Source organism: Haliotis cracherodii, unplaced genomic scaffold (assembly GCF_022045235.1).
Source record: "Haliotis cracherodii isolate W230 unplaced genomic scaffold, xgHalCrac1.p SCAF_15, whole genome shotgun sequence".
In the NCBI taxonomy this organism is placed as follows: Eukaryota; Metazoa; Mollusca; class Gastropoda; order Lepetellida; family Haliotidae; genus Haliotis; species Haliotis cracherodii.
Window position 1 is genome coordinate 13869320 of NW_027266270.1, and position 16536 is coordinate 13885855.

Consider the following 16536-nt stretch of genomic DNA (forward strand, 5'->3'; position numbering starts at 1 on the left):
CTGTGGAGTCTTCTTTGCTTGTGGAAATCTTCGAAAGAACTTTGCAAAGACTATTCAGAGACTTCCTCACAAGGCAACTTGATAACCGGTTTGCAGTGATGATGTGAATACATCCTCACTAGCCAAAACTATATTGTAAGTATATATCTTTCAAAGACTTCCTTTCAATTGATACAGATCAATACATTGAGCTTTAGTCAAGATCTCGGAAAACTAGGCCCCTTGCTTGGAAGAGATGACATGATCATTATTATTTATTTTGATTTTTCTTTAAGGATAATACTAAAGCTCTTTATCTAAAACATTCACATGCAATGAATTAGAAATCCTATATATGTCAGCAAGGACATTAATAATTAAATACCCAACACAATTAATGCTCCGAGGTATATTTCTATTAAATACAGTTAAAACAAATGCAGGAATTATCAGTATGCAATAATCAGAAAAAAAGAAAGAAATGTACAATATATTCATAAATTCCAATCAGAAAGTAACAGTGTCCGTGTTCCATATAACAGTCTCCTCAGAAAAAGGTATATAAGAAAAGGCAACATAAAGTAATATTACTTGTAGACATAGTGGCTGATTTGTGGCTCAAGATATACATAACAGGGATCGAAATTAAATTTATTTCAAGTTTGCCAATGGGCACAATTATGCCAAATTAAGAGTGCCATTACATTTTTAGGGGTGCCAGGAAATACATGATTGGCTGTTTTAATGGTTATAATCATAATTCAAATACAAGTCAAGTGACTGTCAAAGTGTTTATTCAAGTTAAATTATACTTAGAATGAATTATCAATCAGAAAATTCAAACACATCACTCAAGTTACTCATTGTCTTTGCACCTTAGTAAGTACTGCAATACCAGTTATAATAGTCTCAGGATTTATGAGCTTCTGTTCACAACTGGTATATTTTAATTGTAGCTGTTCTGTGTCCATTGGGTGTGGTCCCTCTTCACCCCACCACCCCCCACCAATGAAAGTTATGTTTATCACATTATTTAAATGATGCATTTACAACTAAATTAAGTGTGTTGTAAATAAAAATAATCCAAGCTAACACATTCATAACGTCCAGAATAAGGACACAGGAAACAAAAATTTGACGATTTTCAGAACTTAGATTTACCAAAGACGTATATATACGTCCGTGGATCTACCTATTTATTGTTGTTGTTGTTTTTCATATTTATTGTATACGTAGATATAGACTCTAATCGGAAAATTATTTTCAAAAGAATTATTAATAATATCTGTCATCATTTTCCCGATGACAGTGGCTGTCCACTCTGTAGCATGAAGAAATATCTCCGTTTTCGAAGCTTCGCATGAATAACACGTACCATGTGACACACCATTATCTTCAACGTTTATTTTGTCATCTACACGATAGTCAACTCGCCTTGAGTATTTACATTACTATAACATGCTATTTTATTGGTTTCTGGTGACGCTTTCTTGCCGAAATCTGCTATAAGATTCGTGATTGGTCAAATTGAGCACGTGACCTTATACAACCAATTACAGCAACGGCACTCGTGTATATCAGTCTTCGACGAAAGGTTTTTGTTAAATCGTGTTGTTCTGAACGTTTTAAGCAGGAAATCGCGATCTATATTAAAAATATGAAACTTCGTGGATGTATCGTGCCAGGTTACGAGCTGAGACAAAGATTTTTCTTGCATATATTTGGCATTAAACATTGTGGAGAAATCGAGGCGATAAAACTATTAAAAGCCGCGATGCCATTTGACTCGCATCACACGCGATCGCACGAAAAGATGGAAATGATAACTTATATCTAAGTTTGACAACTTTTAGACAGATAGATAATTTTGTTGATTTCATTTATTACTTTGTAAAATATAATCTAAAGATTTGATTGACACGTTTTCATTTTGCTCTTTGACTTGTTCGATGTGGACCCATTGTCAAAGTGTGTGTCGGAGAATTCTATTTTCAATAACATTGCGGGAAATAGATCTAGTGAATAATATTTTAATCTATCGATAAAAAATAATAATTTGAAAGAGAAGCAAAAACTGAAAAAGAAAGTCACCAAACCTTCATCGAGATAGAATCTACGCCGACTCTGAGTTCAGCAAGGATGACAACGTATGTTCCTGAACAAACGGTAGGTACACTTTAGATCTGTTGTGTTTATTTTTAAAATATAGCCCTCTATATTGTCTCCATAACAATTATGCTAAATAATCCATCGAAACGACCCCCGATCCAAACCAATTCTCACTTAGATATTGAACTTAGTTTTAGCATTCGCTGAAAGAGAAATCTTTTTTCAAGCTCAATTTATAAATCGTAAATTTATGTTCTAATTTGGAACCTCAAACTGATCTAATTTGGGACTATTTATGAAAAATAATAGGCGCAGATGTAATTTTGTAATATTGCGCAGGCCTTTCAGATTTTATGTTTCGATCACATCGTGGTTCTCCGTAAAATTTACGGAGAGCACCGATGTGGGACTGAGATAAAAAAGTATTTCTTCAAAACAAATTATGTATCTGGTCACTGAAATGTGAAATATGATCGCAGACTGTAGTTATAAGTTTATAAAATTATTGAATTAATAGATAACAAATTATATATTTGTATTATGTTAAACTGTATTTATCTTAAGTTGTATTTGAAATTAAAACTTAGTTTTTTTTACAAACAAATGTCCATTGTTGTATGGTAATTAGTACGGAAATCGCCGCCATTTTGTAACCTGCTGTTTTATAACGAGGATGTTGGTTGATATTTTTTTAAGAACTCGTAAGTAAGGGAAACTCATGTTTTGTAACGTTTGTTTGAAATAGATATATGTTCCCAGTAAATGTTGTGGACTTATCGTTTTCCCCGTCGACATGCTCCATCGCCATCGCGGTATAGATCCTGAATTACGTTTTGGACTGGCACCAGGTTGTTGAAATTTTGGCAAAGTTGCCTGTGTGAACTTTGTTTTGTGACCAGCAATACCCGCCTTTTAGTTTTAGGTTATTAATGAATGCAACTTGATTTTTCAGCCCCCTTCCTTGTGGTGATTTTTGAAGACAAAAAAGGAACGATACTTCATAGGAAGACGTGAACTCCTGCTGATGTGCCTGTTTCATGAGAAGAGATCAAGGAAAAGAAGCCAGTTGCTGCCTGGTGGCCAGCAACTTGGTGTTTTTACGATGCTACCGACACCGATGTGGTACTCGAAGGTCAGTATCTTTGTTAAGTGTCAGGTAAATTTCATTTCAGGTTAATGGAACTGTAACTAAATAAGTTATGAAACTAAAGGTTTAATTTTTATAATTTAATATCAGAATCATAGTAAGGAATCAATAGGTTTTACAATCTAAATATCCTTCCTGTGTTTAACTTTTGAGCCAATATGAGTACTTGTAAATGTCAAAACCATTTTTTACATTTTTCTAGAACACAATGACATTTGAATGTGTAATGCTTTGGTCAACTTACATGGACATATCAATATTAAGTTAATATCTAATCACAAGATGTTAACTAATTGACATCATTTAAAATCTAGTTTTGGTACAAGTGGTAAGTTTTGTAACTTTCAAGTCATGATACATTTGGACTGGAACCATTTCACCTGAGTGCAATTTTAATGCTCTTATCTTGTTTGCAATTTATTTTTACTGTATCATGAATTATGAAGCTTTGATTTATCATCCAGTGTAACATGTTATTTTTTTCATCAGTTCTGAAACCGGCAAAGAAAAAACAACTGGAACTTTGTGGTGAGCAAGAAGATCTGCACGCTTAGGAATGCCTTCAAGTGAATGAGCCATGGTTTGTTTCTTTGACCATAACATCAGTAATTTTGTAGCCCCCAAAAAGTAATTTTTGTAATAGTTTTTAATGAGTCTCCTTGACGTCTGGGGGCGGTCTGGTAGCTTAGTGGTTAAAGCGTTCGCTCGTCACGCCGAAGACCCGGGTTCGATTCCCGACATGGGTACAATGTGTGAAGCTCATATCTGGTGTCCCCCGCCATGATATTGCTGGAATATTGCTAAAAGCTGCGTAAAACCATACTCACTCACTCACTCCATGACGTCTGACATAAAGTAATTAGTTTATGGCACTGATTGGGGCTGTCCGGTAGCCTAGTGGTTAAAGATGGTTCGTCACGCCAAAGACCCGGGTTCAATTCCCGACATGGGTACATTGTGTGAAGCCCATTTCTGGTGTCCCCCGCCGTGATATTGCTGGAACATTGCGCAAAAGCGGCGTAAAACCATACTCGCTCACTCATTTATGTCACTGATATACAATAACATTTGATCCCATTTCAGCCTCTTGAAGGACAGCTTCCATGACGACCCCTGCCAGGACGAGGATGACTTCCACTTTCATATGATGACTTCCACTTTCATATGATGGCTACCATATAATGATATCTTCTGTTGATGATGTCCACCTCTGGCTACTTGTTATTGCTGTTATTACTCCAAATAAAGAGAATACTATACAACTTCGTTATCTCATTTTTGACAGTACAGGTTTGGCAAGGATGTTTCACAGACACTTCTGGGATGCTGTTGAAAGACTAGATTATGATGTAAGCACATCTTTTGTATTACTGAAAATGATGGAAAGGTAAAATGTCTCTGAAACATCTTTGTTATGGAGACTTCCTTAGAACTTTGCCGGGATGGTTTAAAGCATGTTAAATTACCCATGACAGGTTTGTGAAGACACTTCAGAGACTTCCTTGCAAGTGTTGTGGGGATGCTTCAGAAGCATCTTTGATTGCATAACACAAGTTTGTGGGGACTTACCAGGGACTTCCTCAGAAGGTTTCCCGGGATGGTTCAAAGCATATTTAATTACCCCTGATAGGTTAGCGAAGATGCTTCGGAGACTTCCTTGCAAGTTTTGCTGGGATGCTTCAGAAACATCTTTGATTATCTAATAATAGTTTGTGGAGACTATTCGGGGACTTCCTCAGAAGGTTTCCCGGGATGGTTCAAAGCATATTTAATTACCCCTGATAGGTTTGCAAAGATGCTTTGGAGACTTCCTTGCAAGTTTTGCTGGGATGCTTCAGAAACATCTTTGATTACCTAATAATAGTTTGTGGAGACTATTCGGGGACTTCCTAAGAAGGTTTCCCAGGATGGTTCAAAGCATATTTAATTACCCCTGATAGGTTTGCGAAGATGCTTCGGAGACTTCCTTGCAAGTTTTGCTGGGATGCTTCAGAAACATCTTTGATTACCTAATAATAGTTTGTGGAGACTATTCGGGGACTTTCTTAGAAGGTTTCCCGGGATGGTTCAAAGCATATTTAATTACCCCTGATAGGTTTGCGAAGATGCTTCGGAGACTTCCTTGCAAGTGTTGTGGGGATGCATTAGAAACATCTTTGATTATGTCACACACGTTTGTGGAGAATAATCAGGGACTTCCTAAGTGGGTTTGCCGAGATGGTTCAAAGCATATTTAATTAGCCATATAAGGTTAATTCTGAGGAAGTATCGGAGACTACTTCAGTAGGTACTGTGAGGAAGTCTTGGATACTTCTCAGCAAGCTGCAAGTTGGAGTAGTTTGCCGAGATGGTGTGGAGACATTTGCCGGGAATATCTAGAGACTTCCTTAAGACCCTGTGGAGAAGGTAAAAATGTGCCTTGCGGGGAATGATTAAGGCGGTCTCGGATGCATCTTTTCTGGCCTTTTTTTTTTGTAAGGGTAGTTTTCAATTTGAAAGTCAGTTCTGATTTGTGTAATTAGTGCTATGATTTTTAGCAAAATTTGAAAAATACTATGACCACCAGTCAAACACAATGGAACATTAATCAAACCATTTTAATTTCGTTTGGAAGCATCTGGTTATAAAATATCTGTCTTATTAATTAGTTCTAGCTGTTTATATTTTTTGTACTCCCATCTTAAAAGAGTAGGCAATCTGAAGTTTGCAGAATGTACCAAGATACAAAGATGTGTTAAAGAAAAAAGAAATTACAACCGATGTGTAGTAGTCTGGAAATATTTTTGTTGTCTCTTGGTGACCTAAAAAATATATTTTTCCCAAACTGATTACAACAGCAGTACTTAACACAGGCTTCTAAATTGTCATTACACTAAGTGCACATGTTTTATGTAATTGATCCTCTGAACTGATGCTATTGCTCATATGACACACCTAGTGTGAATGAAACATACATGAGAGGACATGAAATGAACATCTTTGCGTGTTTCACTTATTTACATTGATTTTTTTACAATTTTGTCAAGTCTAATCATAGCAATGCATGTTACACCCTCTCATTTCACAGTTTCATTAAGTGAGAAAACCACGTGCTTGACAATCTGTGTATCACTTTCTTATAAATGAGGTGCGTTGCTGAATCATTTGATATTTTGTGTTGATAGTGCAAAAATCTAGCCCAGTTGCACGGCAGAACACCAGCATAAGGTCTGACTGTAATGAACGTGAAACTGACACCACATGGCTGGAAACTCGACGCAGGTGAAATGTGCATTCATCAAACCTCAGTGGTCGGCCGCTCGGAGGACGAGATCACACTCACCTCCAAACTCACAAGATGAATGGGGAATAAATCGACATTGGACTTTCTTGTCCTGATTAAACAGTTTTGTGAAATGTGATAGGTCTTTAGCAGCCCACCTGAGCTCTACAGTTGACATAGGGCTGTCACTCTGTCGTGAATTTCGTAAATTTGCAATAGATTAGGGGAGAGGCATTGTCTTGGAGAGAATTATCAGAAATTCGAGGAAAACCAGCTCTTCGTCTTAAGTCACCTGCTCTTGTGAAAAGGAAGCAGGGGGGTCCACATGGTCTCATTTGATATGTACAATGATCAGCGTGAAACTGGCGAAGTAGATGACACCTTGATACTGTGTCTCCGACCTAGATCGTTTTCTTATTGCAGTGTCACACATGTATAGAGTGGCTTTCATGTACACAAGCTGTAAGGTAGTTATAACAGGCACTGCTGTGTTATCGGGTGACAGATATGAACGATGTATTTAGGAATACATTACACTGAGAGAAAATAACATTTACCTTTAACACAATCATTTAACAATAAACTTGTCAGTTTCAATGAAACAGAATCGGTTATAAAGCAGACAATAAAATGAATATATTGCACTTTGAGTGACATATTCTAATATAAATGGGAACCGAAATTGTTGTCAATTTCAGTCATTTGAAACTATTATTTATGGAGTTTTGCAAGGCATTTAAAATTTGTTTGCTTGTTTGTTGTTTAACGCCGCACTCAGCAATATTATACCTATACGACGATGTTTGTAAATAATCGAGTCTGGATCAGACAATCCAGTGATTGACATCATGAGCATCAATCCACGCTATTGGGATTTGATGACATGTATCAACCAAGTCAGTGAGCCTGACCACCCGATCCCGTTGGTCGCCTCTTACGACAAGTATAGTCGCCTTTTACGGCATGCTGAAGACCCATTCTACCCTGGATCGTCACGGGTCGCATTTAAAGGGAGTGAGATAAATATTCACACCTGAATATCATCCATCCCAAGATGTTAACCCATAGCAGCAGATCCTGGCATGGCATAGACCGCTCGTCTCAGTCAAATCATACATTTAGTCTGTTTCAAATTTTAGCCAGCATATGCAAGGTATTCTTATCAATTTCAAATGTCCATATTTCACAAGACCATGGCATTTAAGGCGCTATTCAGTGAACATTGTTGTGATTTTATCGGCGAATTTCTGTGATGCATGTTTTATTGCTAAAGAGCAGCTGCAATAAATATGAGTGAACAGAAACATTTTTTCCTTTGTAGTAATATCAAATGTTCACACGAACCATGTTTGCTATATTTCACTGAAAAAAAAGGCTGCCATTTGTGTCAACTCGTAGTCCAAGACAAATCACAAGGTAGTGCTTTTTGGAAAGTCAGGCAAAATTAGGCCTTTTTTCTGCATGTGTGGTCGCAATTTATCACAATCACGTCTTTGAAATTTGCAGTGTACGACATGACTCAGACAGCAATGACTGAGCTGTCGATTTCTCGTTATTCCTTGATCTATAGCAATCACAAAGTAAAAGACGTAGCATCATTACCAAAGCCTTAGATGGTAGGTCTTCGAGTCAAGGTAGCAATTTCAATTACTTACACATGACTGTTTCCAACGCAATGCACGACATACCAGAAATCGACGTGCGCGGTGGATTACGACTGTGAAATATCTTCCACCGAGACAGAATAGAGACTGTCAAGGCCTGATTTAGACCCATGATTACAGCAGTCTTTTATTACACTCATGGTAATGTCATTCAATTAAATAATACAGACTGGCTGACAGGTCTATCATTTGGGAGAAACTTAAGTTGGTCTGTTTGTTTTGAGCGTCATGGAGTCAGGCTCTTGATTACACCAAAGGAGTACATAATGGTCTGAATTTTCGTATCTATCTGGCAATTTACATATGCTACCCTGACCGGGACACTTCCAAACAAAATGTAGATAACAAATCTGACATTGTCTGGTAAGAAGTATTTAAAACTTCCCAAGTTTTTTATACCCCATATTGCATGAATATTTCATTTTTTGCAAGATCAGCAAAAAACATGATTTGTTTTTTTGTATGATGCCGCACTCAGCATGTTCCAGCTATATGATGGAGGTCTGTACATAATCAAATCCGGACCAGACAATCCAGTGATTGACATTATTAGCATCAATACTCACAATTGGATTATGATGAAATGGATCAACCAAGTCAGCGAACCTGACCACCTGATACTGTTAGTCACCTCTTTCGACAAGCAAAGTCGCCTTTTAAGACAAGCAGGGGTTGCTGAAAATCAATTCTAACCAATTCTCACTCACTCGCTCGCCCGCCTTCCCAGCCTCGCTTCCTCCCACCCACCCAGTCATACACGCTCACTCTCACTCACTCACTCACTCACTCACTCACTCTCACACTTACTCTCTCACACTCACTCACTCACTCACCCTCTCACACTCACTCTCTCACACTCACTCACTCACTTACTCTCTCACACTCGCTCACTCACTCACACCCTCTCATTCACTCACTCACCCACACACGCATCCACAAGCAGTCACCTTTTAAGACAAGCATCATTTGCTGAAGACCAATTCTCACTCACTCACTCACTCACTCACTCACCCGCCTTCCCAGCCTCGCTCCCTCCCACCCACCCAGTCATACACGCTCACTCACTCACTCTCACACTCACTCACTCACTCACTCACTCACTCACTCACTCACTCACTCACACTCACTTACTCTCTCACACTCACACTCACTCACTCACTTACTCTCTCACACTCACTCACTCACTCTCTCACACTCACTCTCACTCACTTACTCACTCACACTCACTCACTCTCACTCACTTACTCTCTCACACTAACTCACTCACACTCACTCACTCACACTCACTCACTCACTCACACTCACTTACTCTCTCACACTCACACTCACTCACTCACTTACTCTCTCACACTCACTCACTAACTCACTCACACTCACTCACACTCACTCACTCACTCTCTCACACTCACACTCACACTCACACTCACTCTCACTCACTTACTCTCTCACCCACGCATCCACCTACCCACCCACAAGCAGTTACCTTTTAAGACAAGCATGGTTTGCTGAAGACCAATTCTTACCAACTCCCACTCCCTCGCCCAACCACCCACCCACCCACTCAGTACATCCAAACTCCACCAGAAAACCAAAGTTACCATGACATAAGCACCAATGTCAGAGATTTGGGCACTGCAGGGGCCTGACACACCATTAGCGTAAACAATATTACAGCAAGGAACAGAGACCTCCTTTAAACACTGTAACAACGTGCAGCTAACCCTCAATACCAACACTGACATTTCCATTGTCTTCTTCGCAGAGGAGCGAGATAATTACTGGATGCAACGTAGCAGTTGCTTCATCGGAGCAGGAGAAGTCTAATGAGCATGTCTTTGAGATGTACATTTTGCTGGTTGTACAAGACTGACACCTTGTTATGTGCAGAAAGAACACCTCTGCTCAACTTGTACTTTTCAAGTGCATAGCACAAACTCTAATGTCACATGAATGAGTTTCCATAAAGAATTCATGCAAGGGGAAAGAATGAACTGCATCTTTTCATTGTCACGAATCCAAGTACTGAGTCAAGTTGGTGTCATTAATCATTGAAGATGGACACATCACATGGAGCTTGTTTATTTCAGGAATGTTTGTGTTGCTATTAACGACATCCATGCTTCATGACGCCAACCAGACAGCGTTGCTGATGGTGATGGAATCCCTTTGTCCAGTGTCCTTCTAAATGCAGCTGCAGTGACAAAAATAATTAAAAATTTAAATCGTGCATCCCCTGTCAATTTGCGCAAATTTTGGTCAAATACTTCTGGTTGCACTTCTTTGTTTATATGAGAATATGTTGAAGAATATGCCAAGACTAATTTGACATTGAACTCAATGATTGCCCTGATATTTGAATCTGCAGCCCTCATTGTGTATATTTAACATGATAAAAATTAAATTAGTTTCACCAAAATATAAAAATTAATTACACAAAATTGGATTTTTATGATGAGCTTAAATTACCAATTAAGTTTAAAAATTATTGTCATCACAGTTTATTGATTTATACTATTCAACATTTGATAAGGATACTGATGTAAATCAAGAAATGATAAAGAATATCCTTATCAAAAATTGAGTAGTATATTTTAATAATGGTATCTCCAAATTTAGTGTTAGAATTATAATCATTACAAATTATTGATTTATTATGATAAAATTAACTTACCAATTTAGTGTTGAAATTATTGTCAGTACAATTTATTTAAGGTAACAAATGTTATGTTTGGGATAACACTTTCTTTCTAAAGTACAGATTCTAACATTCAAAATGGCATTTTGTGTACAATTTCTTGATCAATGGAACTTTATCTTGGTTCCTGAGAGGTAGCAAATTCCTCGAAGGATCGTTTTATAGCAGTTCGGGCTAGAAAAACAACCAGTGCCTCTACTTCATCATGCCTTCAAATGGCCGGTAATGTAGAAATGTACACATGTCAATTTCATAAGCGCATACCATAACATTTCCTTAGTGATCTCACTGTTAATCAATTTCACTTGTTCTCATCTCCTGGCATGTGCTTCATCTTTTACCAAAGCAGCTGATGACAAATGGCATCTCTTTTGCTAATGTCCCTGATCTTTCACTAACACTCCTTATACGGAAATCTACACTTTTCTTCGTTTATATCTCATCAACACCCTCCCTTCAAGAAGTCACAAGCTGTGATTCAAGCCCCTGTGGAAAACAATCTAATATATCAGTGTAAAAGCCATCAATTTAATGGTGACAGATAGTCCCCTAAGAAAACTCTTTGACCCGCAGGGCTTCAATTAGTTCCTGAATTAATTTCAGTGGCGATTTCCACTAAAAAAAATGCTAAAGGTACATCTTGCAGCGGTATTTTCTAAGACTCAGGTGTCGAAATAACAACTGACGTCTTTGTAAAAGCACCTGAAGGAATTGCAGTGATGTATATTTTAATCTGTTACCATGGGAACCAAGATGCGGAATCTACTACTGAGGTCTCATGTGAGGATTCCGTTGAAAATCTCAGAAGATCCGTTGGTAGGAAGCGATCATTAGCGCTTTATGCTCCTAACGGTCATTTGGACATGAAGTGGGGTGGTCTGGATGCCGCGATGATTTGGCTAATATTGGGAAAAAATGTTGGTTGAGTCAGAAATGCCCACAAGCAGAGAATACTTAGTTGGTAGAATGATTGTGATTGTTCGGAGAGCTGGACTTAACGGCAGGTCAAGGTCATTCAAGGAACCTTAACAACGAGGGTTTTTTTTCTAGTCTGAGATATTACTTGTACCAGAAGAGAATGGAAGAGACAGACTGATGAGATGTTTGATAGACTCCTCTGAGCTGAAAATATATTTTTAGAAATCAATTTCAAAAGGTTAATATATATCTCTCAGCTAGGGAATAGCTTCCAGAAAAGGTTATGAATATGGTTGTTATAGGCAGGACTTGCGATCAGATGTAACAGTTTTATTGTTTTTTATTAACGTGATATATTTTTTATTAAAACGTTGACCCTGTGGGGATTCCAGGAATGGTCCGTCAGCGTCCCCTGTTTGTCTTGATACCCAACTAATGCCAGACTTTAATGAAAGGGGACAGGATTTTTATCCAAACCATTTTAAATAATGTTTTTCATTTCCTCAAAATGTATAGTTGCTAGAAAAACATGGGGGCAGAAGGATTAGGGAAAAAAACATGTTCTGTCGTTATAATTCATTTGAAGCTTTTGAGATGAATTTTAAACCGGTTTAAGTTATGGTACTTTAAATGATTTAGTGATATTGACAGTGACAATAAAGGAGTTGTTTTTTGACATTTTACACATGTTTTTCAGGCAAAATAATAAAAACACTGTTTTTCATTTTTTAGGTTTTTTGACATTTCAATTTTATGCAGTCAGCAAATACGTAAACCAAAAATAAATAGAAGTCTGGCCAAATGAGGATCAGGCTTTTACAGTGACCTGGTCAATAGTCATGGTAACCTGATGCAAAATATATTGTTGTTCATGCTGTCAACCACTGGGTGTCTGGTCAAGATTAGATTATTTGCAGTCTGCCATAATAAGCTGGAATGTGGCATAAAATAACATGCACTCACACTTGTAACAAGTGAGTTAATATGTATGGTGATGTCTGCCATTTGACTCTCACGTTAAGATAAACCATAAATTTTGTTTTGTGTTTTCCGACGGTCATGTTACTGCATACTGACATGAAATATTTTGCATGACATGCAGACATGGTAATTTCTCTGAATGCGAACATCTCATCCATAGGAGGTCACGTCGGGTCAAGTTTCAAATGATCCAATCTGCGTGGTGGTTTTGCAGTTCTGAATATGAGCAAAACAAAACATTCTGGAATGTTATATTTGATTTCTGTATCTCCAATTTGAATGTAAATGGGCAGTTCCAGGCAAACCGCTGGTTGATAACATGAACCCCCACCATATGTCATGACGACATAGTCAGCCAGGTTAAACATGGTGCTAATTAAATACATAATAAACTGACAGTATTTGTCACAGTATTCTGTTTTACTTTGAAAACCATAGTGCTGTAATTGAAAGTAGGACAAGCAGAAAGTGTTTTTTTTCATTCAAGTAAAAAAGTCAAATTCATGTTGTCAGGTAAATATTGAATTTCATCACAAAATATATAATATATTACAGTCATGCATTAAGTCTATTGCTTTTTGAATGACACTTTGATCATAAATCATGAGAAACAAACCAACAAAATATGTAGTTTGACGTACTAATAACAATTTATTATATTTTTTAGGTATCAATTTACTTCATTAACTGGAAATTTTTATGTTAATAGTGTTTTGGCTTTATGATGTTTACATGTATAAATATATTACAGGTGTAGGTATCACATTGCTTCAGTTATAAATAATCAGTTCTCCCAAAAGTATTCCCTGCAGAAATACTGTGAAGATCTGGTTAAGAATTGACACTCTGTAACCAGGCTTGTCATGAGAGGCGACTAATGGGATTGTGTGGTCAGGCTCGCTGACGTGGTTGAAGCATGTCATCGTAATCCAATTGCATAGATCGATGCTCATGATGTCAATCACTGGATTGTGTGGTCCAAACTCGATTATCCACAGACCTCCATCATATAGCTTGACTATTGCTGAGCGTGGCGTTAAACAACAAACAACCAAACAAACATTGCATATGGGATTTTCTTACTTTTTTTATGATACTTCAAGGTATCAAATAGCTTCATCTGTAAGAATCACATCTTTTATTGTTTTCATGATGTGTTGAAATAAACAGCTGAAGTAACAATAAGAAAACAGTTCTTGATAGATCAAGATCAATATTGACACCTGAAGTCGGAAGTTGTGAAAGTGGAGGTTGTTAATTGTAGCCTGACTTCTCGAGATGAACAACACCCAACGGCATTTCTTTAGTTCTCCGAATTTGTAATTACACTATTTTCCATTCACACCATCCAAAATTGTCAATAATTACAAAAATCAAACCAAATTTTCAAAGTCGCCGGCAACATAAAACATGTAATTATGTTGATGGTTTTTCGAGTGTGGCTCTTTAGCGTTTTTCATTGAATTTTAGATCAAAAGTATAAATTCTTTGATGTGGTCAAAATGTATTACGGTTCTACAAATCAGCTGATTTCTTCAGAAAGACTCTTCTCCTCGACTAGGTCAGATGAAAGACGTTGTTACAGCCAAATCTGTCAGTCATTTGAGGTCACTAAGGGTCACTTGGTCACACTTTGTCCGAACATAAATATTGCTATATAGACTGGCACACATGCATCATGCTGTTTTAATAATTAATCATCCTGAAATAAACCATTTATGTTGTACTAATGCATGACAGGTCAGCCATTGGCAATCAGCGAGGTGTGGTCAGTTTCATGCTGTGTGCATCCATATCTGCATTAGTTCCTGTGTCCGATGTTGCTTCCATAACAAGCATTAAAGACTTAGGTCTACAGGGGGAGTGAGTCGGCCCCTTGATTGCCCCCCTGGGAGTTTCTACCCAGGGGCTGAATGGCGTTAATCCCTAATTAGGATTTTATTGGCCAGGGGATATGGCTAGTTCCTAATCATCAAGGAAATTTGTTTTGGGGATGACTGTTTATAGAATGTTAAGAATTATGAGATCTTAATTTTAGAAGTTGAGGAACATCATTTGAGACTTGAGTAATATCTGTAATTATTGTCCGTTATCTTCCGTATGTCTTGAGTCATATCTGTGATTATTGTCTGTTATCTTCTGTATGTCTTGAGTCATATCTGTGATTATTGTCTGTTATCTTCTGTATGTCTTGAGTAATATCTGTAATTATTGTCCGTTATCTTCCGTATGTCTTGAGTCATATCTGTGATTATTGTCTGTTATCTTCTGTATGTCTTGAGTCATATCTGTGATTATTGTCTGTTATCTTCCGTATGTCTTGAGTCATATCTGTGATTATTGTCCGTTATCTTCTGTATGTCTTGAGTCATATCTGTGATTATTGTCTGCTATCTTCCGTATGTCTTGAGTAATATCTGTGATTATTGTCCGTTATCTTCTGTATGTCTTGAGTCATATCTGTGATTATTGTCCGTTATCTTCTGTATGTCTTGAGTAATATCTGTGATTATTGTCAGTTATCTTCCGTATGTCTTGAGTCATATCTGTGATTATTGTCTGTTATCTTCCGTATGTCTTGAGTCATATCTCTAATTATTGTCCGTTATCTTCCGTATGTCTTGAGTCATATCTGTGATTATTGTCTGTTATCTTCCGTATGTCTTGAGTCATATCTGTGACTATTGTCCATTATCTTCTGTATGTCTTGAGTCATATCTGTGATTATTGTCCGCTATCTTCCGTATGTCTTGAGTCATATCTGTGATTATTGTCCGTTATCTTCCGTATGTCTTGAGTCATATCTGTGATTATTGTCCGTTATCTTCCGTATGTCTTGAGTCATATCTGTGATTATTGTCAGTTATCTTCTGTATGTCTTGAGTCATATCTGTGATTATTGTCCGTTATCTTCTGTATGTCTTGAGTCATATCTGTGATTATTGTCTGCTATCTTCCGTATGTCTTGAGTCATATCTGTGATTATTGTCCGTTATCTTCTGTATGTCTTGAGTCATGTCTGTGATTATTGTCTGTTATCTTCTGTATGTCTTGAGTCATGTCTGTGATTATTGTCTGTTATCTTCTGTATGTCTTGAGTCATATCTGTGATTATTGTCAGTTATCTTCCGTATGTCTTGAGTCATATCTGTGATTATTGTCAGTTATCTTCTGTATGTCTTGAGTCATATCTGTGATTATTGTCCGTTATCTTCCGTATGTCTTGAGTCATATCTGTGATTATTGTCAGCTATCTTCTGTATGTCTTGAGTCATATCTGTGATTATTGTCTGTTATCTTCTGTATGTCTTGAGTCATATCTGTGATTATTGTCTGTTATCTTCTGTATGTCTTGAGTCATATCTGTGATTATTGTCTGCTATCTTCCGTATGTCTTGAGTCATATCTGTGATTATTGTCCGTTATCTTCTGTATGTCTTGAGTCATGTCTGTGATTATTGTCTGTTATCTTCTGTATGTCTTGAGTCATGTCTGTGATTATTGTCAGTTATCTTCTGTATGTCTTGAGTCATATCTGTGATTATTGTCAGTTATCTTCTGTATGTCTTGAGTCATATCTGTGATTATTGTCTGTTATCTTCTGTATGTCTTGAGTCATATCTGTGATTATTGTCCGTTATCTTCCGTATGTCTTGAGTCATATCTGTGATTATTGTCAGCTATCTTCTGTATGTCTTGAGTCATATCTGTGATTATTGTCTGTTATCTTCTGTATGTCTTGAGTCATATCTGTGATTATTGTCTGTTATCTTCTGTATGT

The 16536-nt window shown here is 37.3% G+C and overlaps 1 protein-coding gene and 1 long non-coding RNA gene across 2 annotated transcripts in view; both read left to right on the forward strand.

Annotated features, from left to right (window-relative positions):
* LOC139462303 (ephrin-A2-like) overlaps positions 1-16536 on the forward strand; it is a 343146-nt gene that overhangs the window by 113212 nt on the left and 213398 nt on the right. The gene's annotated exons all lie outside the window — the stretch shown is intronic.
* On the forward strand, positions 3135-4497 carry LOC139461832 (uncharacterized). Its single transcript, XR_011653002.1, has 3 exons — positions 3135-3220; positions 3725-3815; positions 4319-4497. It is a non-coding gene; the product is annotated as an uncharacterized lncRNA (long non-coding RNA).